At 35.5% G+C, this 26,180-nt stretch overlaps 1 long non-coding RNA gene across 1 annotated transcript in view; it reads left to right on the top strand.

Annotated features, from left to right (window-relative positions):
• LOC130541789 (uncharacterized) overlaps nt 1–21,957 on the top strand; it is a 64,096-nt gene extending 42,139 nt beyond the window's left edge. Inside the window, exon 4 of the long non-coding RNA XR_010109733.1 lies at nt 19,084–21,957. This is a non-coding gene — a long non-coding RNA (uncharacterized LOC130541789). The remainder of the gene's footprint in view (nt 1–19,083) is intronic.
• The last annotated feature ends 4,223 nt before the right edge of the window (nt 21,958–26,180 follow it).

The raw sequence follows: 26,180 nt of genomic DNA, 5'->3' as shown, positions 1-26,180 counted from the left end.
TCTCACGTACATTCAGATACCTAAATAAACTCATCCAATCCGATTAAAAAAATACTACGTCTGCTCTGATGATTTCTAAATTTCTATGTCTAGTCTGAATCTTTATTCTGAGCTGCATACTCATATACCCATGTGTCCAATTGTGTTCTCACATCTCCATCTCATATCTAAAAGGCATCTCACATGTTATTTGGCCAGAACAGAATACTTTTTCTCCGTGTAAATTTTTCTTCTCTCAGGTTTCCAATAAATTGAACAATTTCTTCAGGTAGTCAGGCCCCAAAACTTAGAGTCTTCCATAGCTCTTGTTTTTCTTCTAAACTCCTTACTCAATTCATAAGCCAGCACTAACGTATTAACTTTTAAAATACGCGCTGAATCACCATTTCTTGATCCTACGTTACCACTGTCCTGGTCCATGGCACTATCCTGTCTTCTTTTGACTGCAGCACTGAGCTGCAAATTTTGCCCCCATTCATGTACATTCTTTACAGAGCAGAATGGCAAATTTCCTTTTTTCTCGCCCAGTCTTTTTCCTCCTCTATATCACTCTTTATCAGAACAGAACAGAGAAATATGATTCATGCTGCCACTTGCATCTCTCCTAAGACTCTGGCAATAAGTAACTGTTGAATTTTTTTTTCATATTGCTCCTATCTTCCTAAATTTTCTAAGTTACTCCTCCTTTCTAGGGCCTTTAGTTGACATAAAAGGAATTTAATTAACTAAATTTTGCATTTTAAAAGCATTACATTACTTAAGATCAACTATAAAGCAGCTTCTAACTAAAGATCTTATTAAAGGTATCCAAGTGTTTTCTTACCGAACATTTTAAGCACATAACTAAACATATTTTAAAACTAGTGTTTTGGTTACACTCTATTCACACTCCACGCAAGTTCTAGAAAATTTGCATTTTAGTCAAATATGTGTAAATCAATTCAAATTAATTCAGGAGAAAGATTTATTTAAGGAAATTGTACAGTGAGTCCTTTTAAAAGACTTTTTTTATTAAGTGAATCATCACTCTCTAAAACATCTCATTTTAAAATTCAGATTTGCATTTATAAGGTTTACTTATCATAGGAGCCCCTGTATCTCCAAAGTTCTCTAGCTTAAAAATATTTTTGGCTTGGTTTTTCTCTTAGTAATAAAAACATTGTTTTACTGTTTGATTAGTATGTATCTTAAACTGACTTCAAAACTGACACATTTCCCTGTCTTAATTCTACTGAGGGTTAATCCTCTTGGTCACATTTGAACATCCTTCCAATCACTGTTATCTGACATAATTAAACTAAAAATGTCACCTCTTTTTATTTTTATTCATTTTTACAATTCATTATGTAATAATTTAAGCATATGTAAAAGTAAACAAAATTATTTTTACTTATAACCACTTGTTTCTGAACTTCAGCAGTGTTGACATTTTAGACCAAATAGTTATTTTGGGGAAGTGCTGTCCTGTGCATTTAGGAATATTTTAGAAAATTTAGCAGTATCCTTGGCCTCTTTTCCTAGATGTCAGTGGCATCTGACTCCCAGCCATCACAATAAAAAATATATCCAGATCTTGCCATATGTTCTCTGAAACAGGGCTTCTCAACCCCCGAGCCATGGACTGGTACCAGTCCATGGCCTGTCAGAAACTGGGCAGCACAGCAGGAGGTGAGCAGTGGGCAAGCCAGCATTGCTGCCTGAGCTCTGCCTCCTGTCAAAAACAATGGTGCCATTACATTCTCACAAGATGGCAAACCCTATTGTGAACTGCACATATGAGGGATCTAGGTTGCACAGTCTTTATGAGAATCTCATGCATGATCATCTGAGGTGAAACAGTTTCATCCCAAACCCATCACCTCCAACCCCATCTGTGGAAAAATTATCTTCCACAAAACTGGTGTCTGGTGCCAAAAAGATTGGGGACCGCTGCTCTGAAGGATAAAATTGATCCTGCTTAAGAACTACTGCAAAGGCCATCCACCACTCCCTTACTTTCCAGATATATGATTTAATCCATATATTCTCCAGTCATCCATCTATCTATCTATCTATTTATCTATCTATCTAAAGACTTATAAACAATCACAACACCATCACCATAGCTACAAATATGTAACAACAATTCTCAATATCATTAAATAGCCAGAATCTTCTCCAAATTCCAATTCACTCATATATAACACATTTTTCTTTCTGCAGTCTATTTTTGTGTGTTACATTCTGTCTCCTCTCTTTTTCAATCTCTAGATAGATAAATGTTAAAAGATAGATAGATAGATAGATAGATAGACAGATAGATAGATAGACATGTAGGTACATACGCTTATCTCTGGAAAGATAAGTACATACTCACACGCACACAGACAAAGAATACACATATATTTGTGTGAGTGTGGGTATGAGTGGGTGCATGTGGATAGTTTGAATTAGAGTACAAAGTAAATATAATATAATTAGATTTAAGTCTTTTAAAATCTTTATGGTTTCATTATCATTCTCTTGATGTTCCTAGGGAGTTATATATTAAAGAAACTGCTTCATTTTTCCTATAGAATTTCACAAAGACTTGATTTTCTAATTGTACCCCCATAGTGTAGATGACTCTGTTTTTCTTGGTATTTCCTGGCATTTGAATCCAAATGAAAGTCTTTGCACATCCATCTGAGGGGATTAACCCTTTATTTCCCAAGGAAACAGAAATGGCCTCCCTTGAGGCAACTGCCAATCAAAACATACAGCTCCTCCTCAGTACCTATGTCCACCACAAATTTTTGCTTCTGGGCTTATAACTAAACTCAAAACCCAGCAGACCCCTCAAGGTGAGGTGCAAGTGTGACCCATGAGAAGGTTTGTGACACTCCAGAAGCTCTAGATTTTTCCAATTTATACAGATAGAAATCCAGGGTACCCGTATGGGAATGTAAGCGAAGGATTTAGAATAATGATGAAAGGAACATAAAGTTGAATCGTGCTGAATTTACTTATATTGGCTCACTATGCAGAGATTTTACATTTAACGACGTAGCTCAGAGAATTTAAAAAGGGCTGTAATAGTTTATTTGGTTTGTGGGCTGAAACATGGATCAAAAGATGATCTCCAATGAGTGAATTAGAAATGTCTAATCTTAGCCGGGCATGATGGCTCACGCCTGTAATCCCAGCACTTTGGGAGGCCCAGGAGGGCTGATCACGAGGTCAGGAGATCCTGGCCAACATGGTGAAACGCTGTCTCTACTAAAAATACAAAAATTAGCTGGGCATGGTGGCATGTGCCTGTAATCCCAGCTACTCAGGAGTCTGAGGCAGGAGAATCGCTTGAATCAGGGAGTCGCAGGTTGCAGTGAGCCTAGATCTTGCCACTGCACTCCAGCCTAGCAACAGAGTGAGACTATGGCAAAAAAAAAAAAAAAAAAAAAAAGGAAGATGGAAAGGAAGGAAGAAAGAAAGAAAGACAGAAAGAAAGAAGAAAGACAGAAAGAAAAGAGCGAGCCTAATCTTCCTTAGTTTAATGTAGAGGGGAAAGGATTCAAAGTTCAAAGCCTTTAGGAAACTGGAATGTTAGAGTAGATTTGTCATTTAAGATACTCGCTCACAGTGGGAAGGTCTAGAAGACATATTTATTATGAATATTATGAGAAATAACATTATGATAGAAGCCCTGCATCCTTGAAGAGCTTCATGATCATTATTCTCTGCAGGCCAGACCTTTCAGTGGGAACTGCAGCCACTCAATTGGGAAACCTGAATGCAACAGGAGTAATTGGACCTCAGGGTGGCAGCAGCCAAAAGGCAGCATTCAACTGCCAAAGGCAATGCGGGAGTGGTTACCATTATAGACTGCAGAGTCAATGAAGCAATCAGAATGGTATGGCTCATGCAGACTAATTGATCATAGAGTTTCCAGAAGTGAAATTGATAGGAAATCTACTAAATTCTTACTTGATCCTCCATCAATGTCCAGACTTGAGTCAGGTTACAGACCCAGAACCCTTTGAGTACAGGGGAGGTCAAGTTCCCTTGAGGAAAGACCCTGGTATACTACACAAAATGTATACTGTTAATCTTTCTGCCAGGCTTTTCCGAAGGAATCAAAAAGGATCTATGGCCTTTTATAAGCATAACTGTATATTGGAGAAAAAGAAATAATTGGGCCTTTGGGAGACTACTTAACGTTGGCTCTGAACTGACACTGATTCTAGAATAACAAAAACATTATTGTGGCCATTCAGTCAGAATATGGGCTTATGAAGCTTTACCTCATGTTCATCACATACTGGGTAAAGTGGGTTTGAAAATCCATCATGTAGTTATTTCCCCAGTTCCATAAGTATAATTGGAATAGAAATACTTAGCAGAGGCAGAATTCTCACATCAGTTCCCTGATCTGTGGAGTGAGGGCTATTATAGTGTGGAGGGTCAAGTAAAAGCCATTAGAACTGACTCTACCTAAGAAAATAGTAAATCAAAAACAATATTAAATTCCTAGAGAGATTGCTGAGATTAGTGCCACCTTCAAGGACTTAAAAGATGCAGGGTGGGCAATTTCTACCACATCTTTGTTCAACTCTCTGATTTGGCCTGTGCTGAAGACAGATTAATATTGATGAATAACAGTGGATTGTTACAAGCTTGACCATGTGGTGCTTCCAAATGCAGCTGCTGTACCATAAATAGTTTCATTGCTTGAGAAAATTAACACATTGCTTGGTACCTGGTATAGAGCTATTAATCTGGCAAATACCTTCTTTTCCATACCTATCCCTAAAGTTCACCAGAAGCAGTTTGTGTTAAGATGGCAAGTCTAGCAATACATCTTCACTGTCCTATTTGAGGGGTATGTCAACACTCTAGTTTTATGTCGTAATTTTGTTCACAGGGATCTTGATTACCTTTTTCTTTCATAAGATATCAAACACTGGTTCATTTCATTGATGATATTATGCTGACTGAACCTAGAGAGCAAGAAGTAACTACTTTAGACTTATTGATAAGGCACTGTATGTCAGAGGGTGGGAAATAAATCCAACTAAAATTCAGGGGTCTTCTACCTCGTGAAAGTTCTAGGAGTCCAGTGGTATGGAGCATCTTGAAATATCCCTTCTAAGCTGAATGATAACTTGTTGCAGTTGACTTCTCCCTCAACTGAAAAAGAAGCACAATGTTTACTGAGCCTCTTTGGACTTTGGATACAACATAGTTCTCATTTAGGGATGTTACCGTAGGCCATTTACAGAGTGATCTGCAAAGCTGCTAGTTTTAAGGGGAATCCAAAGGAGAAAGCTCATTGTAAAAAGTCCAGCTTACTGTGCAAGCTGCTCTGCCACTTGGGTCATATGAACCAACAGATCCAGTGGAATTTCAGGTGTCAGTGGCAGACAGATATGTTGTGTGGAGCTTTGGCAGGTTCCTAGAGGTGAATCCCAGTGCAAGCCTTTGGGATTTTGAAGTAAGATCCTACCACTAATTATAGATAACTACTTTCCTTTTGAGAGACAGCTCTTGGTCTGTTACTAGGCCTTAACAGAAACTGAGCACTTGACTATGGGTTAACAAGTTACCATGCCCATCATAAACTGGGTAATATTTCACCCACCCAAGCCATAATTGGGCATAAATAGCAGTACTTCCTCCTCAGATGGAAGTGATATCTATGTGAGCAGACCTGAGCAGGCCCTGAAGGCACAAGTAAGTTACAGGAAGAAGTGGCTCAAATGTTCATGGTCCCCATTCCAGCTACACTGTCTTCTCTTTTCCAGCCTGCACTTACAGCCTCATGGAGAGTCCCCTATGATCAGTTGACAAAGGAAGAGAAGACTCAGGCCTAGTTTACAGATAGTTCTGCACAGCTTGCTGCAGCAGTGGCAAATGGACAGCAGCAGCACTACAAACCCTTTCTGGGACATCAGTGAAGGAGAGTGATGAAGGGAAATCCTCCCACTGGGCAGAACTTTGGGGAATGCAACTGGCTGAGTACTTTGTTTGGAAGTATATATGACCAGATTTAGAATTATAAACCAATTCATGGGCTGGAGCCAATGGTTTGATGGATAATTAGGGTCTTTGAAGGAGCACGGTTGAAAAATAGGTGACAAAAATATTTGAAGAATAAGTATGTAGATTGACTGGTCTGAATGGGCAAAACACTAAGATAATTCTGTCTCATGTGAATGCTTAGCAAAGAATGACCTCTGAAGAGAACTTTAATAACCAAGTGGATAGGATAACCCACCCTGTGGATTCCAGGTTCTTTTCCTAGCCCCCTTTGTCATTGTTCAATGGGCTCATTAACCAAGTGGCCATGGTGACAAGAATGGAGGTTATGCATGGGTCCAATAACATGAACTCCCATTCACTAAGGCAGATATGGCTATGGTTCCTGTAGAGTGCCCAACTTATCATCAGCAATGACCAATACTGAGTCTCTGATATGGCTTTATTAACCTGGGTGATCAACCAGCTTCCTGGTGGCAGGTTGATGACATTAGACCACGTCCATCATGGAAGAGACAGTGTTTTGTCCTTACTAGAACAGACACTTATTCTGAATTTGAATTTGCCTTCCCTAGACTCATTGCTTCTGCTAAAACTACCATCTGTGGACCCATAGAATGCTTAATCCACCATCTTGATAGTCCACATGGCATTGCTTCTGATTCAGGAACTCAACTTTGCAGTAAAATATGTGAAGCAATGAGCTTATTCTCATGGAATTTCCTGTTCCTATCATGTTTCCCACCATCCTGAAGCAGCTGACTTGACAGAATGGTGTAAGGGCCTTTGAAGATGAACTTACAGTACCAGCTAGTGGCAATACTTCTGATGGCTGGGGAAAAGTTTTCCAGATGGTTGTATATGCTCTGAGTCATCATCCAATTTATGCTGCTATTTCTTTGATAGCCAGAATTCATGGGCCCAGGATTCAAAGGGTAGAAATGAGAATGTCTTCATTCACTATTACTCCTAGTGAACCTCTCTCAAAATATTTGCTTCTTTTTCCATGAATTTATGCTCTTTTGGCCTAGAAGCCTTAATTTGAGCAGGAGGAATGCTTTCACCAGAAGAAACCACACTGATTCCACTAATAGTGGAAGCTAAGATAGCCACACAACCACTTTGGGCTCCTCATGCCTCAGAATCAACATGCAGAGAAGGGAGTTAGAATGTTGTCTAGGGTAATTGAAATGTACTACCAAGGGGAATTGGACGACTACTTTAAAATGGAAGTGATGCAGAGTATGTCTGGAAGGCAGAAGATCCCTTAAGATATGTCTTAGTATTGTCACGCTCTTAATTAAGGTCATTAAAAAATTACAATGACACACTCCAGGCTGAACTACTGACAGCCAAGATCCTTTAGAAATGAAAGGTCGTATAACCTTGCCAAGTGAAGGACTACAACCAGCTGAAAGCAAAAAAGAAAATACAGAATGGGTAGTAGAAGGTGCTTATAAATGCCACATGCAACTACATAATAACTTACATAAATGATAACTGTAATTGTCATGAGAATTTCCTCCTTTTTCATTATGAATACATTTGTGTTTACATATATATTATATACATTAAGCAAGTATCTTTTTTCCTGTTATTTATCATGCACCATAAGATGTATTGACATTATATCAATATTTAAGTATAATATTTTTATTATATTTTTAAGTTACAGGATAAGTGATGAGTAAACATCATTCAAAGATGTTAACTCCCTTTCTGGGGAAGGGACTAATGCATTTTGGTTGTGCTCAAAACAGTTTGTTTTATGTTAGGTAGAATTATGACTTTGTCAGTGTCTTTATTTGGAGTTTAGGTATGGTTCAAGGAGATCTATATGGGTGCCATGATGACAAGTGATAGACTTATAATAGTTAATTTTATGTGTCAACTTGACCAGGCTAAGGGATGCCCCGAGAGCTCATAAAACATTATTTCTGGATGTGTCTCTGAAGGTGTTTCTAAAAAAGCTTAGCATTTGAATTTTCAGACTGAGTGAAGAAGATCACCCTCCCCAAAGTGGATGGGCTCTATCCAATCCACTAGGAGCCCAAAGAGAATAAAAAGTTGGGAGAAAAAAGCAAATTACCTTCTGTTTGAATAAAGACATCTACTCCTGGCTTTATATATGAGCATTCCTGGTTCTAAAACCACAGGACTTGGACTTACTTGCATCACTGCATTTTCTTGTTCTCCAGCTTTCATAGAGCAGGTAGTGGAACTTCTCAGTTTACATGGCCATGTGAGCTAATCCCATATATAATATATGGAATATATATATACACACACGCACACATATGTATATATATTCTATTGGCTCTGTTTATCTGGAGAACTCTGACTAATACAGATGACATCACAAGGTTTTGTGTCCCTCCAATAGAAGGTACATGATGCCTGAATGTCTTTCTTTATATAATGCTAAAAGTGATTGATACTCAATGTTTGGGTACTTTAATCCATTAAAGGTTGAAAAACTGCTATTCTAATTCTATTATTCCTTCTTTCATTTGTTAGCTGGGATATTTCTCTAAATAGAATTTTCTCACAACTACTATTGGACTACTCAGGGGTGGAAAGTGTATAGAAAGAAGAGGATAAAAGCTAAATTATTTCACCTTATGGCTGCTTTTCATAATAATAACCAATTTCAGCAGAATCTTCCAATGGTGATAGGCCAGGTTTCTTTTGTTAATATTATCTTTATATACTCATGGATTTAAATATGCTTTATTCATTTCAACTCATTACAGTTATTAATTTTTGTTAATGTGAAGTTTTCCCTTATATTTTCAGTACGATCTCTTCAAACTGACTCCAGAATCCTCTTCATAGGGCTCAAGAATCTTTGAAAATATTTTACTCCGTGGTATGTTCAGATGTCCAGGCTCATCTTGCATATTTCCAAACCTGAAATCAGCCATTTCTTTAAGCACAGAAGAGCACAGTTCTCACGACAATTAAAATAATGTCTTTCCATGTCACTCACATTTCATCAAATCTATATCTATATCTACTCATTTTTCCATGCATATGATGTATGAAATTTACAAGTCGACCGGGCGCAGTGGCTCATGTCTGTAATCCCAGTACTTTGGGAGGCCAAAGCAGGCTTCTGTCTGTAATCCCAGCACTTTGGGAGGCCGAGGCAGAACTTTGGGAGTCCGAGGCAGGCAAGGTTAGGAGTTCAAGACCAGCCTGTCCGATATGGTGAAACCCCGTCTCTACTAAAAATACAAAATTTAGCCAGGTGTAGTGGCGGGCGCCTGTAGTCCCAGCTACTCGGGAGGCTGAGGCAGGAGAATTGCTTGAACCCAGAAGGCAGAGGTTGCAGTGAGCCAAGATCGCACCACTGCACTCCAGCCTGGGCGACAGAGCAAGACTATGTCCCCCCACCCCACCCCCGCAAAAAAAGTTACAAGTTAATGTTTATTGAAAAAATCTCAAAAATATGCTAATGAAAAGTAGTGAGAAAACTATTACTGGAGTATCATTAAACAGCAGAGACTTTGGAGTGCAACAGTAGTTTTGGATTCAGCTCCTCCATTGACTAATTCCTTGACCCCGTTAAGCTACTTAATCTCTTTGAGCTGATTTTCTCATCTTCAAAATGGAAATATAATGTTTACCCTTTTTTGGTGTAGCAATTATTAAACTTATCAATGTATTTTACCATGCCATGTGCTGATGTATTTTCTGGTGCATGGACACAATACATAATCTTCGCTATTATTATTATTCCTCTCCTTTTCTAATTGACTCTTTTCTGTTAGGAAAACCTATTTCTTTGCTCTCAGAACCTTATAAGTTATTTTGGCAATAGGTGTCTTATTACCTGTCCACCACATGGTAATAATTTTTGTCTGCAATACAGAAACCACAGATTTCTGAGGTTACTATGGAAAATAGGAATTAGCTGTAGTAAAAAGGAATTATATCTGATTGTTCCTTTCTCTCTTGTTACTAACATAACCTATCATCTTTACCTTCCTTGACTACTACTGTGCACTGAACTGAGTTTCAATGTTTCCTTTATAATAACTTCCCAAGTCCTCTTACTGGTCAGTGTGCTAACTAATTCTTCCATTTAACATCTACTCCCTTGGCTTGATTTCCAGCTCCTAAAGAAATAAAGACTCAAGCTGAACTCTAGCAGCAATCTGCTTGTCTGGATTATAAACCAGATTACTTGTCAAAAGAACCTGTGAGAAGGAATAGAGTGGTTATGATTTTTGAAGCTAAGACTATTATGCCAATTTAAATAGGTGAGACCACTTGCCCTATATTCTTACTTATTCCATCAACAAGAGCACTTTAAATTTTCTTGCAAGACTGAAAAACATTCTCCGGTTTAGTGACACCTTTAGGAAAACCAATATCTCAGTTCAAAGATTCTATTGCCAAGAGGAAAAAAAAACTGTTTTAAAAAATAAAATGAAACAAAATAAACCTAATGCCTGTTTTTATGGGGACTCTGCACTTGCCTTGTTTTCAGCCATGCACAAGCTAAACAGATTTAATTGCCTTTTCATATGTCAAAACCAGCCTGTCCAGAGGGACGCAATAAGAGAAGCTTGTACAGGAACATTTTATGCTGTATCTGTTCCTGGAGCAATGGTGCTTATGTTTCCAAGACTGTCAATTAAGCATATTTTTCCCCAGCACATATTCATTAAGACACAGTTGCCAAGTTCATTGCCACTGCATTTTTTATTATATACATTAGTTCTGGTTAAAGGACAATTTAGGAATGTTTTTATGGGGAATAAAGAGGGCCTCTGGCTGGATGATTTTTCTATCATTTATTACATTATAGTAGCAGAGAAAAATGGCCCTGTGTCCCTCATGATACACACTTATCTGCATTTAACTTAGTCTGATCCTTTGAATACCTTTATTGAGTAATGTTTTATCACCATGTAATTTGTTCAAATACACAGTAAATATGTGTGTATTGGCCTTTCATTGGAGATGTCTTACTAAATATTAGCTAGCAGGGATGGGAATATGAAGCAAATGACCAAAGGGATGTTATAATAAATATGATATAGGTATATTAAGAAATTCAAGCAAGTTGTTGTGTCTAGATGGTCATAGGTATGGAACAATGGCAGAAACTAAGAAACAGAAAAAGTAACCCTCCCATATTAGGAGAGTCAATGATGTTCTAAGGACAAAACAGATGGGGTTGAGTATACCTTTACATATAACTTGTAGTTTGTCTTCCAGTCCTGTTTCTATGCACTCTGTCCTAGTCCTAAAGGAGTTAAACAATACTGCTCTTTGATGGATTGTGTCCTGATTTGAGGGGCAGACAGTTTCCAACCTTTCAACTTGTAAAGAAGAATACACAAGAGTGAGCATGTGTCAGAAATCACCATGTGCACATGTTTACATTCAGAGAGGTATACATTTCTAAATGGTTATTTACATGATATACTCACATTTTGTCAATTACTTTAGCGTAGTAAATTGGAAACTCTATGTGGAGCTATCAATAAAAAGGGCAGAATGAAAGGACGCCACCAGAATGTCTTGGTTTTTGAGGCTATGTGAAACATCTCTGTAGCCCCTAGGATGTTTTTGCTTTTCCCATCTGAGTCATGACTGTTGGAGAGAAACAGACTCCAAGACTGATAAAACCATGCAGGAAGTTTATTAACGAGTGATTTTTGCATCGTTATTTATGAAAAGAAGGGAAAGAAACACAAATGGAAAGAAAAAGAAGTTAAACTGTGATGCAACAGAACCTTAAGTGACCCTGCAGTGGTCTCTGAAGATAAGGTGATGCTTCAGAGTTATATGGAGTTGGGTGGAGAGATATAGGTCTTTATAACATTAAATTAACTAGCCATTCATTTTGAACAGTGAAGGGCTAGTGAGCTTGGGTGAAGCAGCTCTCTTCAGCTGGGGCAATGCTCTACAGGGGCTGGGAGCTGCAGGGTATATTTCTGGACAGCATTCCCAGAAGATGTGAAGATTCTGGGTACTGTATTACAACTTCTACAATGGTGGAAATGGTGACAATTTTTTTTCAAAATACTGCTGTAATGATTAAATTTGATCAACCTATTTCTTGGCATAAGGCTGGGGCTCGATAAATATTAGTTAAATTTGTCCTTCTAATAAAATTCAAGTAAGAGTTTTAAAAACTTTTAAAATTTATAAAAATTTATGTGGAAGGTATTTCTGCTATAATATGTTTCTTTCCCCTTGGAGCGGGAACAAAAGTTTTTGAGTAATAATATCATCTCATCTTATAATAACTTTATAATGCAGGTGTGATATACATTTTATTTTACAGGACAGGAAACTGAGATTTAGATTAATTTAGAAATACTTGCACAAAGTCACAAAAATCAACTGTAAAGAACCCAAGATTTTATATGACAGTTTGTTTTCTTTTTATTGTAAAATGAGAAGATTTGCAATAAGAAGATCTGATTTGCTTTATAAGTTCTTGTAATTGGGCAAACTTAACAAACGCTGGTTTTAATTTTTTTATTTATGCATGCAACTGAATCTCCAGGCTCTGTAAGCCATGTATGTCAGGGGCACATCCCAATGCAAGTGACATATAAAGAGACACTTTAAGGGCAAAGTAAAGAAACATAGGCTGTATATGTCAGTAACGAGAAAGTATGGTATATTCAGATATTTGAAGACAGTTTTCTATGCCAAGAGCATATAGTGTGATGACATGAGAGAAGTAGGGATGGGTAGGAAAGAAAAATAACCTAACATGACATGATTATGAACTTGGACTTGGAGTCATAGACAATGATAAGCCACTGAAGAATTTTAAGCTGGAGAGTTGCATTATGTCTATTGATCTTAGAAATATCACTCTGGAAGTAAATGGGTGCTAGATAAAAGGAGAAGAAGCTGGAGGTGAAAGCCCTATTCAGAATTCCATGTCAGAATTATTAGTACTAAATTGGAAAAAAGTGAGTGATAGTATGAAGAAGGGAGGGTTTAGGTTCAAAAAATACCAAAGATATAAAATAAACATGATTTAGTAAAATCTTTCATTTATTGATTCATTTAACAAAGTGTTGCTGAGTATCTTCTTTGTGGCAATAACTTTGTGAATCCTTGGAGATTTCTCCATGGTTGAGTGGAGAAAAATATATAAAACTATGTATAATTTTTATTAATATTTGAAGAAAACAAAAAGTACATATCCATTCAACTCTTTTGTACAACTGTGTTTTCCCTTACTGTCCTCTTTGAAAAGACTCCCTGCTTTATAATTTTAATTTTTCCTCTTTCTTGGCTTTTTCGTTTACTTATATTTTATCCAGAATTAATATATGTGTATTAATTCAAGTATCAGGGTAATCCTAGCTGCTAACAGAAAGGAATCCTATAATTTATATGGCTTAATTCACTAAGAGTTTAATTCTTATTTACATAATATTCCATTGTGGGTGCTTCTGATTGACAAAAAGCCTCCTGCTTGAATTCTCCTCAGGATACTTTCACTCTTGTAGCTACATTCAATTTTAGGTTTTTGGAGTTCTATGCCTTCAGCCATAAACTGAGAAAATATTGGGAAGATTAAAAAAAAGGAAGTTGTTATATAACCCGATGAGAATAGCACACACTATTTCCACTTATAATACCTAATACAAATGCAAATGCTATGTAAACAGTTGTTCTACTCTATTGTTTAGGGAATAATGACAAGAAAAAAGTCTGCACATGTTCAGTACAGATGCAACCAACTTTTATTTTTTCAAATATTTTTGATCCACACTTAGTTGACTCCTCAGGTGCAGAATCCATGGATACAGAGGGCCGAATATATTAATATTTCAAAAAGTATAAAATATATTAATAATAAAAGAAAAGACATGGGGAATCTCAGTAGAGAAGTAGAAGCTATAAATAACAAACAAATGGAAACTCTACAGCTGAAATGGATAATCACTGACATAAAAAATTTACTTGATTGGTCTCAGAGTAGACCAGAGATCGCAAAAGAAAGTCAGTGAATTTAGGCCAGGCGCGGTGGCTCATTCCTGTAATCCCAGCACTCTGGGAGGCCAAGGCAGGCAGATCATCTGGGGTCAGGAGTTCAAGACAAGCCTGGCCAACATGGTGAAACCCCGTCTCTACTAAAAATACAAAAATTAGCCAGATGTGGTGGCACAGTGGCGTGTGCCTGTAGTCCCAGCTACTCAGGAAGCTGAGGCAGAAGAATCCCTTGAAGCTGGGAGGCAAAGGTGGCAGTGAGCCAAGATCATGCCACTGCACTCCAGCCTGGGCAACAAGAGTGAAACTCTGTCTCAAAAAAAAAAAAAAAAAAAAAAGAAAGAGTCTGTAAATTTAAAGATAGGGCAATAAAAAAATTCAACTGAAAAAAAAGAGAGAGTAAAGTTGAAAAAAAAAACAAACAGAAAAAGGCTTAATGTGCTGTGGGGTATTACCAAGTTATAAATATGTATATTAGAAGTAGCAGGAAGATACAAGAGGGAGAAGAAAGCACAAAAGTATTTGAAACACTAATGGCTGAAAACTTCCCCATGTTGGTAAAAGGAAATAAATATCCAAGAAGCTCAATATATCCAAAAGAAAACTTACTCAGAAAAATTCAAGATAAACTCGTAGTTCTTTTTGATTTTATATTGTATATCAATATATACAACCAGAGCAACATGTTCAAGATTTTCTTGAATCAATTATTTTCTGTTTAGTTATGCTCATTTAATGTAGTTATATTTTTGTTTGCCTTTTAACTTTTAAGTTTATGTTTATAAACTTCTTTATTGAATGTTATTTTTAAATATATGAAATATTACCATGTTACAAAAATTAAACAAACCCCTTTTCTGTACCAACCCCCTCTTACCATAATATCAGTTTAAATAGTAACCCAGTCTCTGTGCACCTCACGATACATGAATTTCAAACAAAGTCAAATTGTGCACTTACTCAAAGAACAGGCTTGCAATGCAACATTTATTTATATATTTATTTATTTGTGATGGAGTCTTGCTCTGCCACACTGGCTGGAGTTCAGTGGTGTGATCTTGGCTCACGGCAACCTCCATCTCCCAGGTTCAAGCAATACTCCTGCCTCAGCCTCCCAAGTTGCTGGGATTACAGGCACCCGCCACTATGACTGGCTAATTTTTTTGCATTTTTAGTAGAGACGGGTTTCACCACGTTGGCCAGGCTGGTTTTAAACTCCTGATTTTAAGAGATCTGCCCACCTTGGCTTCCCAAAGTGCTAGGATTACAGGCGTGAGCCACCACTCCCTGACAAAATTCAACTTTTAAACTAATATTTGTATGATATCTGTATCAAGAATACATTAAAAGAATAATAAAAAACTATCATGAACAACTCTTTGCCTGTAAACTTGATAACCCAGGTGAAATGAACTAGTTCCTTGAAAGACACCCTCTACTCAAATTCATACCAGGAGAAACTGACAATTTAAACAGGTCTATATCCATTGGATCAATAATTAATAACTTTCCCAAAATGAAAGCACTAGGCTTAGATGGGTTCACTGGTAAATTCTACCAAACATTTAAGAAAGAAATATACAATTCTCTACAATATCTCCCAGGAAATATAGATTGGAGAAATACTTCCTAACTCATTCTATGTGGCCAGCATTATCTTAATACCCAAATCAAACAAATATATTTCAAGAAAGAAAAACTACAGACCAATATCTCTCATGAACATATATATAACAATTGTCAACAAAATATTAGCAAATCAAACCCAATAGTTTGTAAAGATAATTATACACCACAATCAAGTGGGATTTATTTCAGGTATGCAAGACTGGTTGAACATTCAAAAATCAATGAATGTAATCCATTACATCGATAAACTAAAAAAGAAAAATCATATGATCATATCAACAGATGCAGAAAAGCATTTGAGGAAATTCATCAGCCATCCACGGTAGGAACTCAGCAAAATAAAAATAGAGGGGAACTTCAACTTGATAAAGAACATCTACCAAAAATCCTACAGCTAACATCACATATAATGGTGATAAATTAGATACTCTCTCACTAAGATCAGAAACAAGGCAAAGACTGTTATTCTCACTACTTGTATTCAACATTGTACTGGAATTTCTAGCTAGTGCCATCAGGCAGGAAAATAAAATAAAACATGCAGATTATAAAGAAAGAAAACTATCTTTGTTCATAGTTTTAAACTATATGCTATATAATATCATTATAAATAATATAAAATAACAAGAGACAATCTATGTCATTTTGGGTTTTGTGATTACTTTAGATGCACCACCACAATTAAAATCTATGAAAAAAAGATAGATTAAACATCATTAAAGTTAGAAACTTCTCTGTAATAGTCACTGTTAGGAGAATGAAAACACAAACCATGGGCTGTGAGAAAATATTTGCAAAACACATATCTGACATTTTAAAAACCCTGGTATTCAAAATCTGCAAAGAATGTTTAATGCTAAATAATAAGAAGGCAAACAACCCCATTAATAAATTGGCAATACATCTCAACAGACACCTCACCAAAGGAAATTAACCAATGAGAAATACACATATGAAAAAATAATCAACACTGAATGTCATTAGGGAATTTCAAATTAAACAACAATGAAATATCACTATACACCTATTAGAATGGCCAAAATCAAAATCACTGACAATAACAAATATTATGGAGAGTGTGAAGCAACAAGAAATTCTTATTCACTACTGGTAGGAATGCAGAATGGTACAGCCACTTTGAAAGATAGTTTCATAGTTACTTACAAAACTAAATATACCCTTACTATATGATATCATTTGGTTCTGTGTCCCCACCCAAATTTCACGTCGAGTTGTAATCCCCACGTGTCAGGGGAGGGACTTGGTGGGAGATGATTGAATCACGGAGGCGGATTTCCCCTATGCTGTTTTCATAATAGTGAGTTCTCATGAGATATAATGGTTTAAAAGTGCAGCATTCCCCCCTCACCTTCTCTTCTGGAGCCTTATGAAGAAGGTGTTTGCTTCTCCTTTGCCTTCTGCCATGATTATAAGTTTCCTGAGGCCTCCCCAAGCATGCAGAACTGTGAGTCAATTAAACGTCTTTTTCTTATAAATACCTAGTCTCAGGTAGTTCTTTACAACAGTGTGAAAACAGACTAATACACCATATAGTCCAGCAATTATGCTTCTTGACATTTACTCAACTGAGTTGGAAAACTTACAGCCATACAAAAACCTGTATATAAATGTTTATGGAAACTTTATTAATAATTACCAAAATGAAAGTAATTAATGCATTCTCTAACAGGTGAATGGATAAACAAATTGTAATACATTTGTATGATATATGATACATTCAGATATTAAAAGAAATCAGCTATTAATGTAAAAAAGACCTGGACAAACCTTAAAAGCATATCTCTAGGTGAAAGAAATCAATCTACAAAGTCAACATACTGTATGAATCAAATTATATGACATTCTGGAAGAGGCAAAACTAATGAGGCAATACAAAAATTAGTGGTATCCAAGTGTTCAGTGTAGCAGTAATGGAGTGGGGAGAAAAGACTTGGTGAGAAACAAGAGGTTGTTGGGGCAGTAAAACTATTCTGCATGATATTGTAATGGTGCATACATGCCGTACATTTGTCAAAATTTATGAAATATACAATATGGAGTTAACTGTAATATAGACTATGGATTTAGTTAGTAATGATGTATCAATATTTGTTTATTAGTTGCAGCACATATACCACACAAATTGTAAGATGTTAATAATAGGAGAAACCAGGTGGGGGGTGAGGGACTATATGGGAACTCTATGTATTTTCTGCTCAATTTTTCTACAAACCCAAAGCTACTCAAAAATACACTATATTAATTTGTTTAAAAAGAGGCTTTCTGATTTTTAAGCATCTCAGGCTTGTGGGTTTCTGTGATGAGTTTTCTAAATTATAAAATTCTGGTGTCCTTTAGTAGAACTAAATAAATGCACTATTTTGCTCATGTTAACTATGGTTTTTGTTTCTTTGTTCTTTAATTCTGAGATCAATATTTGGAGACTGAGCCCTCAGAGAGTTCTATTCTGTCCAAGCAGGGATTCATATTAGTGAATAGAATACTGTGACTCTTTTAATTAGCCTGTTGCTTTATTCTATGAAAAAAGAATTACTTTACTTCCAGGGTTTGATGTATGAACTGAGGATGGCCATATTTATTCCCTGATGCTCTGAAAACAGAATCTTATAAGATGTCTGCTACAAGTGTGTGAATAGGAACAGCCCAGAGTACAAACACAGTTTGCACTTACCTACTGGCTATTATAAGGCTGACTGTACACACGTGCCAAGATTTCTTAGGGCAGGCAGAGAGAGAATGTCAGTCACTCAGAAATTATTACAGGATATTTTGGGGCCTTGATTTTTTTTTCTACTGGGATTTTGCTAACTTGCCTTTTATCCTATTTGGCTAAATGCTTTGTTCTGTTGATTCACTCATACTATCAATATGAACATGATTGTTGCTTTCTAAACATACCTGAAAAGTAAAGCCAAAGAGATCACAATGTATAGAAAAATAGATATATCCCCAGGGTCATAGCCTGCTGGAAACTGATGTGTTCCTTTTGAAGAGATTAAGTATAAATTTTCCTTAGTCACAGGTCTGGAAGAAAAATTGGGGAATAAATAGCACCTTTTCTGATTAAGAATAGGATACCTAATATAAAAAGAGTATAACTTTATCCATGTAGTGGGATGTAATTATTGAAATAATAGCAATGATAATAATGTTATAATTTATAGACCATGTATTTTATAACAAATAATTGATTTGCCTGCCTTGTATCATTTTAACATTTGCCATGTAGTTTTGAATATAATGTTCCATAATTTTACACATTATGTAATTGAGTCTTTATATATTTATGTAACTTGTCTATAGTCACAAACTAATAAGGGATAAAGCCAGGATTCAAATTCAAGTTTACCTATTGTGAGGTCAAAGGTGGCAAAATTAATGGTACTTTAGCTAAATCAAGAATGTAAACAGTCCAATAACTTCCTATAAAGAAGTTTATTAACGGCCCATCTGTATTTGCAGGTATACTTCAGATGACAGCATGTGATGTGATGGAAATCTCTACTATTCCCAGGAAAAATGTCCTGTCAAAGTTATCAGATCCATTGCTTAACAAACTTCTATCCTAGCCGATTGACCAACTGAAAGATTTCTGTTGTAAAACATATTCTCCCTTAGATTTTATGGGTTGATTTTCTTTTCTTTTTTTTATGTTTCTTCAAAACACACACAAAAATCATTTCTTGCCACCAAACAAAATAGGATTTAATATGATTGATCGGAACAGGATACAATTAAAGTGAGGATATCCAATGACAATTATAGTCAGGGTGTTTGAACAGATTTCCTGGTATCTCTAAGAATCCCTTAATGATTCACAATTACAAATTTATGTTAAATCCAGGTTTCTCATTCTCTGGACTAAAAGGTAAGAAATGAGACATCAGTACTTTGCTGGTTTGAAGATATGAGGAGTTTAGTACTCTGATTATAGCACTCTACAATAAGTTTGCCTAGTTCTTGAAAACATTGAGCTGTCACTGCAAACGAGAATTTTTCCTTTCCCCTGTAGTTTGAACATATGATGCAATCAGTCTTCTAATTTTTGACAGAAGAGGAAAAGGAAGTGATGTCAGCTATTGACTGGATTTCATAGTCGTAAAGATTAGACTAGGACTGGTTCCTGACTAAAAAAATATAGCAAAGATTTCTAGTTTAAGATGATGGATTAAGCACATATGGTTATCAGATATTCCACTTAAGACTTCAGTGAAATAATGGTAAGGGAAAAAATAATAACAACAAAGAAAAGGAGAGTGGTAATGTTTCAAACAATTATTATAAAATAGAATACAAATAATTTCTAACTTAAGAAGCTGAGGGAAAACACTATATCCAAGGATACGTAAGAAGGGAGCTGCAGCCAAGAAATAAATCTATTGCCTTCAGTACTGTAAAGAGGTTCAGACACAAGACACCTCAAGTATTTCAGAGCCAGAGAAAGAGAACTGGAATTGAGAGGATTCAGGGCAGTACAGGTGAAAAGGCACTTTCCCAAACGTCATCAACTTGTGACTACATAATACAGCAAGGAGGCATTTACTCCTCAGCAAAAGCGATATAAGGTTTTTAAATTTTTTATTTTATTTTTTATTTACATATATTTATTTATTTACTTATTTATTTTCTTAAAGAAACACTGTCTAGAAACTCTGGGAAGAACAAGCACTAGCACACCAGAGCAAAGCCCAGCGGCTCCTCAGGGCCACAGGGCACATTTTCCAGTGCCCTGCCTACCAACAACAAGGTCAAGCCTTCAGGTCTACAACTCTTTCACTGATATATGGAATAATAAAGGTGTTCAACTGACTCATTTTAAGGTATAGAAGTTTACCCAGGCATTAGAAGAAAGTCTAAAACATAAATACCTTTATTCAGAAGTAATAATTAAATCCTAATCATGTGCCAGGCACTATTCTAGGCACTAGAAAAAAAAACCAGCAGTGAACAGAAAACAGATGAAAATCTCTGATCTCATGAAGTTTGGTGGGAGATAAAATACATATATACATATATATAGACAATTTACAAAATAGCAGAATTTCATAAGCATTCTGGAGGAGAATAAAAAACAAAAGAAGACAGTGAAGAATGAGGAATGTGGGAATTTTAAGTGGTGTTGTCATGGGAGTCCTCACTGAGAAGTGGTATCTGTGCAAAGACCTGAAGGAGACATAAAAGCCAATCTCAGTAGATATTAAAAAACAAAAACAAAAATATGGAAGTAAGAGTAGTAAAGTAAAAAGCCCGAGGTCAGATCATACTTTAACATTTAATAAAAGCATGGACGGTTGTGTGTCTTGGATGCAATTGCATGTGCAGGCAAGTATTAGATGAGGTGCAAACGAATAGAGTGAGGCTAGACTTCAATAGGCCATGTAAGTCATGGTGAAGACTTTGGCTTTTTCACATTCAATAAAGTACACAAACTTTAAGTATACAGCTCAATGAATATTGACAAATGAATAGTCTGTGTAACCGTGAGCCAGATCAAGTTTAAGAACTTGCCTCTCATCCCAGAAAGTTTCTTGTGCCTCTTTTGATTCAATTCCCCCCAGCCAGGCAACCAATACTATAATTTCTATCACCACAGATTAGTTATTTATGTTCTTGAACATTCTGTACATGTGTTCATAGAGTATGTACTTTCTGCTGTCTAGCTTCTTTAGCTTTACGTAGAATGTGAGGGATAGGTATGATTACATTAGTCGCTCATTTTCTTTTATTGCCGATAGTATTCCATTGTATAAATGTACAGAGTTTGCTCATCTTTTGTACTGTTGATAAACATTTGGGGGCTACCAACGTTCTTGTTCACAAGTCTTTAACTGAATGTCTTTCTCGTGGGTAAACACTTAGGAGTAGGAATACTAGGATCTAGAGTGTTAACTATATTGGAAATTATTCAAAGGGTTTAGCATTTTGCAGTCCTGCCAACAATGTATGAAGCTTCCAGTTGCTCTGCCTCCTCCTCATTATGCCATATTGTCATTCTTCTCATTTTTATCCATTTTCCTGAGAATTAATGATGCTGAGCATCTCTCTATGGTTAGCACCCTATGGTTAGCATATCTTGATTGTGAAGTGTACTTTTCATGATAGTTTTCTCTCATGTTTAATTAGAGTGTCTGATTTTATTTATTGATTTGTGTAGATTGTTTTTATTCTGATATTAGTCCCCTTTTGGATATATGTATTGCAAGTAATTTTCTCCCAATCTGTAGCATGTGCTTTCACTTTCTTAATAGGCTCTTTGGGTTTGTTTTGATGTTGATGAGAGTTTTATTATGGATAGGTTTTGTTTGTCAAATTTTGTTTCTCTACTTATTAAAATAAATATTTGGTTATGACCTAATTTTGGAGATTTTTATTTCTCTTTGATTACATTGTGGTGAGAAAGTATATCCTGTGTGGTTTCAATATTATGAAATATATTGAGATTGAGATTTATGCTTTTGGCATATATATTTTCAAGTGCAATTAAAACAATATGAATTCTGACATTAAATGTAGTATTCTATAAATGCAAATTGTTCCAAATATGTTAATAGTATTGTTCAAATCTTCTTAAGATCAGTAATAAGGCAAGGACTTCCAATCTTAAGATATCTACTCAACGTTATACTGGAAGATCTAACCAGATTAATAAAGCATTAAAAATAAATAAAAATTATATAGATGGCAAAATAAGAAAAACCGTCACTCACATCAAAAAACATGATCTTGTGCATAAAAACTGTGAATCTACAAAACAAAATTGCTGAAACAAAGTAAATGTAGTTATTTACTAGTATATAAGTTCAATATACAAACATAGACAGTATTTGTATATATTAGCAATAAATAATTTGAAAATTAAACAATGTCATTTAAAGTGACATCAACAATAAAATACTTAGTCATACATTTTAAAAATGTGTACAAAATCTGTACAATAAAAACAACAAAATATTAATGAGAGTAACTCAAGAAAATCTTATAAATGAAGAATTAGGTCATGTTCATGATTTGGAAGACTCAATATTTTTAATACCTGACTTTTTTTCTAAACAGATACATAGATCTAATGCAATTTCAATCAAGATCTCTGCAGAATTTTTGTTAAAATTGATTAATTTATTCTACAATTTATATGGTAATATAAACAGAATAGCAGAATCAATCTTTAAAGTAAGAAAGAAAAGGATAAAAAGCACTATGTAATTTCACAATATAAGTCCATAGTAATTAAGGCAGTGAAGTGTTGGCATAAAGATATACATAGATCAGTGGAAAAGGCTAGAATCTAGAAATAAATGTACAAATTTATGGTCAATTAACTTTCCAAATTAATTGACCAATTTATGGTCAATTAATTCAAATCATACAGGAAAAACCACCCTTACATTGGGAAACAAATTAAATCTTTATTGTAATCTCACACCTTAAAAAAAAAAAACACAAAACAAAACTCAGAGTGGATTATATACCTAAGCATAAACAACAAAACTATAAAACTTTTAATGGTAATGTGGGAAAAAATCCCTAGAGTCTTGTGCTAGGCAAAACCCATTTTGGTAAGTCACCAAAATTAATACAAGAAAAAAATGATAAATTGGACCTCATCAAAATGTGAAACTTCTGAACTTCCAAGGACACTTCTAAAAATTAAAAATCAAGTCACATGCTGGGAGAAAATATTCACAGCATAACAAAGGATTTGTAAATAGAATATATAAAGAATTTTCATTAAGAGGATAACAATTTAAAAATAAGCTAGGACTGTCATGGTGGCTCACTCCCATAATAAGAGCACTTTGGGAGGCTGACGCGGGCAGGTTGCTTGAGTCCAGGAGTTTGAGACCAGCCCAGGCAACATGAGAGAACCCTGTGTGTGCAATAAAATATTAAAAATTAGCAGGGCATGGTGGCATGTGCCTATGGTCCCAGTTACTTGAGAGGGTGAAGTGGGAGAATCACCTGAGTATGGTAGTTCAAGGCTGCAGTGAGCCATCATTGCATCAGTGCATTCCAGCTGGGGCAACAGCATGAGAATGTATCTCAGAAAAAAATTAGAATTAAATAAAAACAGGGTATTAATATGAATGAATGCTTAGTAAAAAATACATATAACCAATGAGGATATGAATAAATGCTTAACACCTCTAGTATTCACAGAAATGCAAATTAAATTAACAATAAGATAGCAATACACACCCACTAAATAAGGAAAACTTAAACAACTAGAAATACAAAGTGTTGACAAGCATATGGAGCAACTGGAATGCTCAATATTTAGTGGTGGAAACATAAAATGGTATAAGCACTTTGGAAAATTTTTTGGCAATTTATTATTCATTTAAGCATTTAATAATTAAATAGCCCAGAAATTCATTTACTTGACAGACACAATAATATATGTTCACAAAAAAATTTCTAAGTCAATGTTCATGAAAGCCCCAAATTGGAAACAATAAAGATGCTTCTCAACAAGTGAACAGATAACCTAATTATGGTTTATATATACAATTGAACACCACTCCACAATAAAAACAAGGAACAAACTGCTGCTACATTCAACAACATGGATGAATCTCAAAAACATATTAGACAAAAGAAACGCTATGTAATCTACATATTCCAAATATGTAAACAAAGTCATCGAAGTTTTAGTTGCCTTTATAATAAGGAATGATTATCTTAAAAGGAAGTATGTTCCACCTATTATAAAATAATAGATGGAAGTAAATTCCTCTAAAAAGGTGCCAAACACTAAAATTTAATATATAATGGGGAGCTCATTTTACACCTACTTTCTAATGAATTGAAGAGTAAATAGATTTTAGAAAAATTTATTCATTTCATTATAATCAACAAATATTTTCTGCATTCCAACTACAGCCCATGCACTAGTTTTATAGCAGATTTCAAAAAACAAAACAAAAAACCTATTCTCATGTAACTTACAAGCTAATGGTGGGGTTAAGAATGAGAAATAAGGAAAACCAAAATAAACTAGTAAAATATGTAGTACGTTAAATAATGATATGAGTACTTTGGAGAAAAATAAAACAGGAAAGGAGGAAATGAATATCTTGGGGTTTATAATTTTAAATAGAGTAGTACTGGGGACCTCACTAAGAAGGTAACATTTGAATAATTAGAATAAATGAGTGAAAGTGCCAAGTGGCCATTTGGAGACAGGGCAGTCCAAGCAGAAATGTCTTCCAAGAGTTTAAAGCATCGTTATAGAAAAGTATATCTCTACATTTCTAACTCAATCATTTTCAGAAGCTATTTAAAATATGCAGAAAATAATTTAAAGGATTTGGGAGATGATAATCAAGGGGTACAAAATCTCAGAGAAAAGGAATATGTTTGTTTTGGGATCCATTGCACAGCATGGTGAATATAGTTAATAATAGACAATTGTACATTTCAAAATTGCTAAGAGAATAAATTTCCCATGTTCTCAGAACAAAATTTTTAAATATTTAAGGTGATAGATGTCTTCCTTAGCTTGATTTAATTACTTACAATGCATTCATAAACATGACACTACTTTGTACCCCATAACTTTATACAATTACATATTGTCAATTTACCAAAAAAAAGAACTTAAAGGATCTGATTTTTAGGCTGTTCTTTCCTTCTTATCAGAGGAACATCCCTGAGACAAAGAAAAGAAGGGAGATGCTCTAATTTATCTTCTTGTTAACATAATTATTAGACCTCCGAGTATATAGAATAGCTATATTTAGTAGTAGGGGGGTTTACTTGGAGGTATATCTGAGAAACGTTCCTAACATAACATGCCTGGTTGGCAATTGCTTATAGAAACAGTTTGGCGATAAACTAAAAGTTTGGACCTGTGTCCTTGCCCAAATCTCATGTTTAATTGTAATTCCCAAATATGGAACAGGGGCCTGGTGGGAGGTAATTGAATCATGGGGACAGACATCCCCCTTGCTGATCTCCTGAGAGTGAGTGAGTTCTCACAAGATCTGGTTGTTCAAAAGTATGTAGCACCTCCCCCTTCACTGTTTTCCTCCTTCTTGGGCCATGTAAGACATGCCTGCTTATCCTTCCCCTTCTGCCATGACTGTACATTTCCTGAGGTCTCCCAACCATGCTTCCTATACAGCTTGTGGAAGTGGGAGCCAATTAAATCTCTTTTCTCTATAAATTACCCAGTCTCCATTATTTTTGTATAACAATGCAAGGATGGACAAATACACTTAGAATTTATGCATTATAAGGTGTGGATCTCGGGAAAATTTCATCACTTCTCTGTTATAAAAAGACTGAACACTTCTTGCTATGTGAGGTAATAAAATTAGTACCTCACTTGGAGGCCTTATCTACTCTGAGACGACAGGGTGCCTCCATGCAGAAAAGAAATATTCAGAATAGCCCTCAGTCTCCAAAAACATTCCATGCTTCTTCTAGCCTCTTGATTTCTTGTATCCTTGAAATTACTCTTAGAATTTGATACTCCCAAGCACAGTGGCTCAAGCCTGTAATTCCAACAATTTGGGAGGGTGAGACAGGAGGAATGCTTGACAGGAGAGGTTCAAGAT

The sequence above is a fragment of the Pan paniscus genome, chromosome 1 (assembly GCF_029289425.2).
Source record: "Pan paniscus chromosome 1, NHGRI_mPanPan1-v2.0_pri, whole genome shotgun sequence".
NCBI lineage: Eukaryota > Metazoa > Chordata > Mammalia > Primates > Hominidae > Pan > Pan paniscus.
This window is presented reverse-complemented; position numbering and strand designations above follow the sequence as displayed.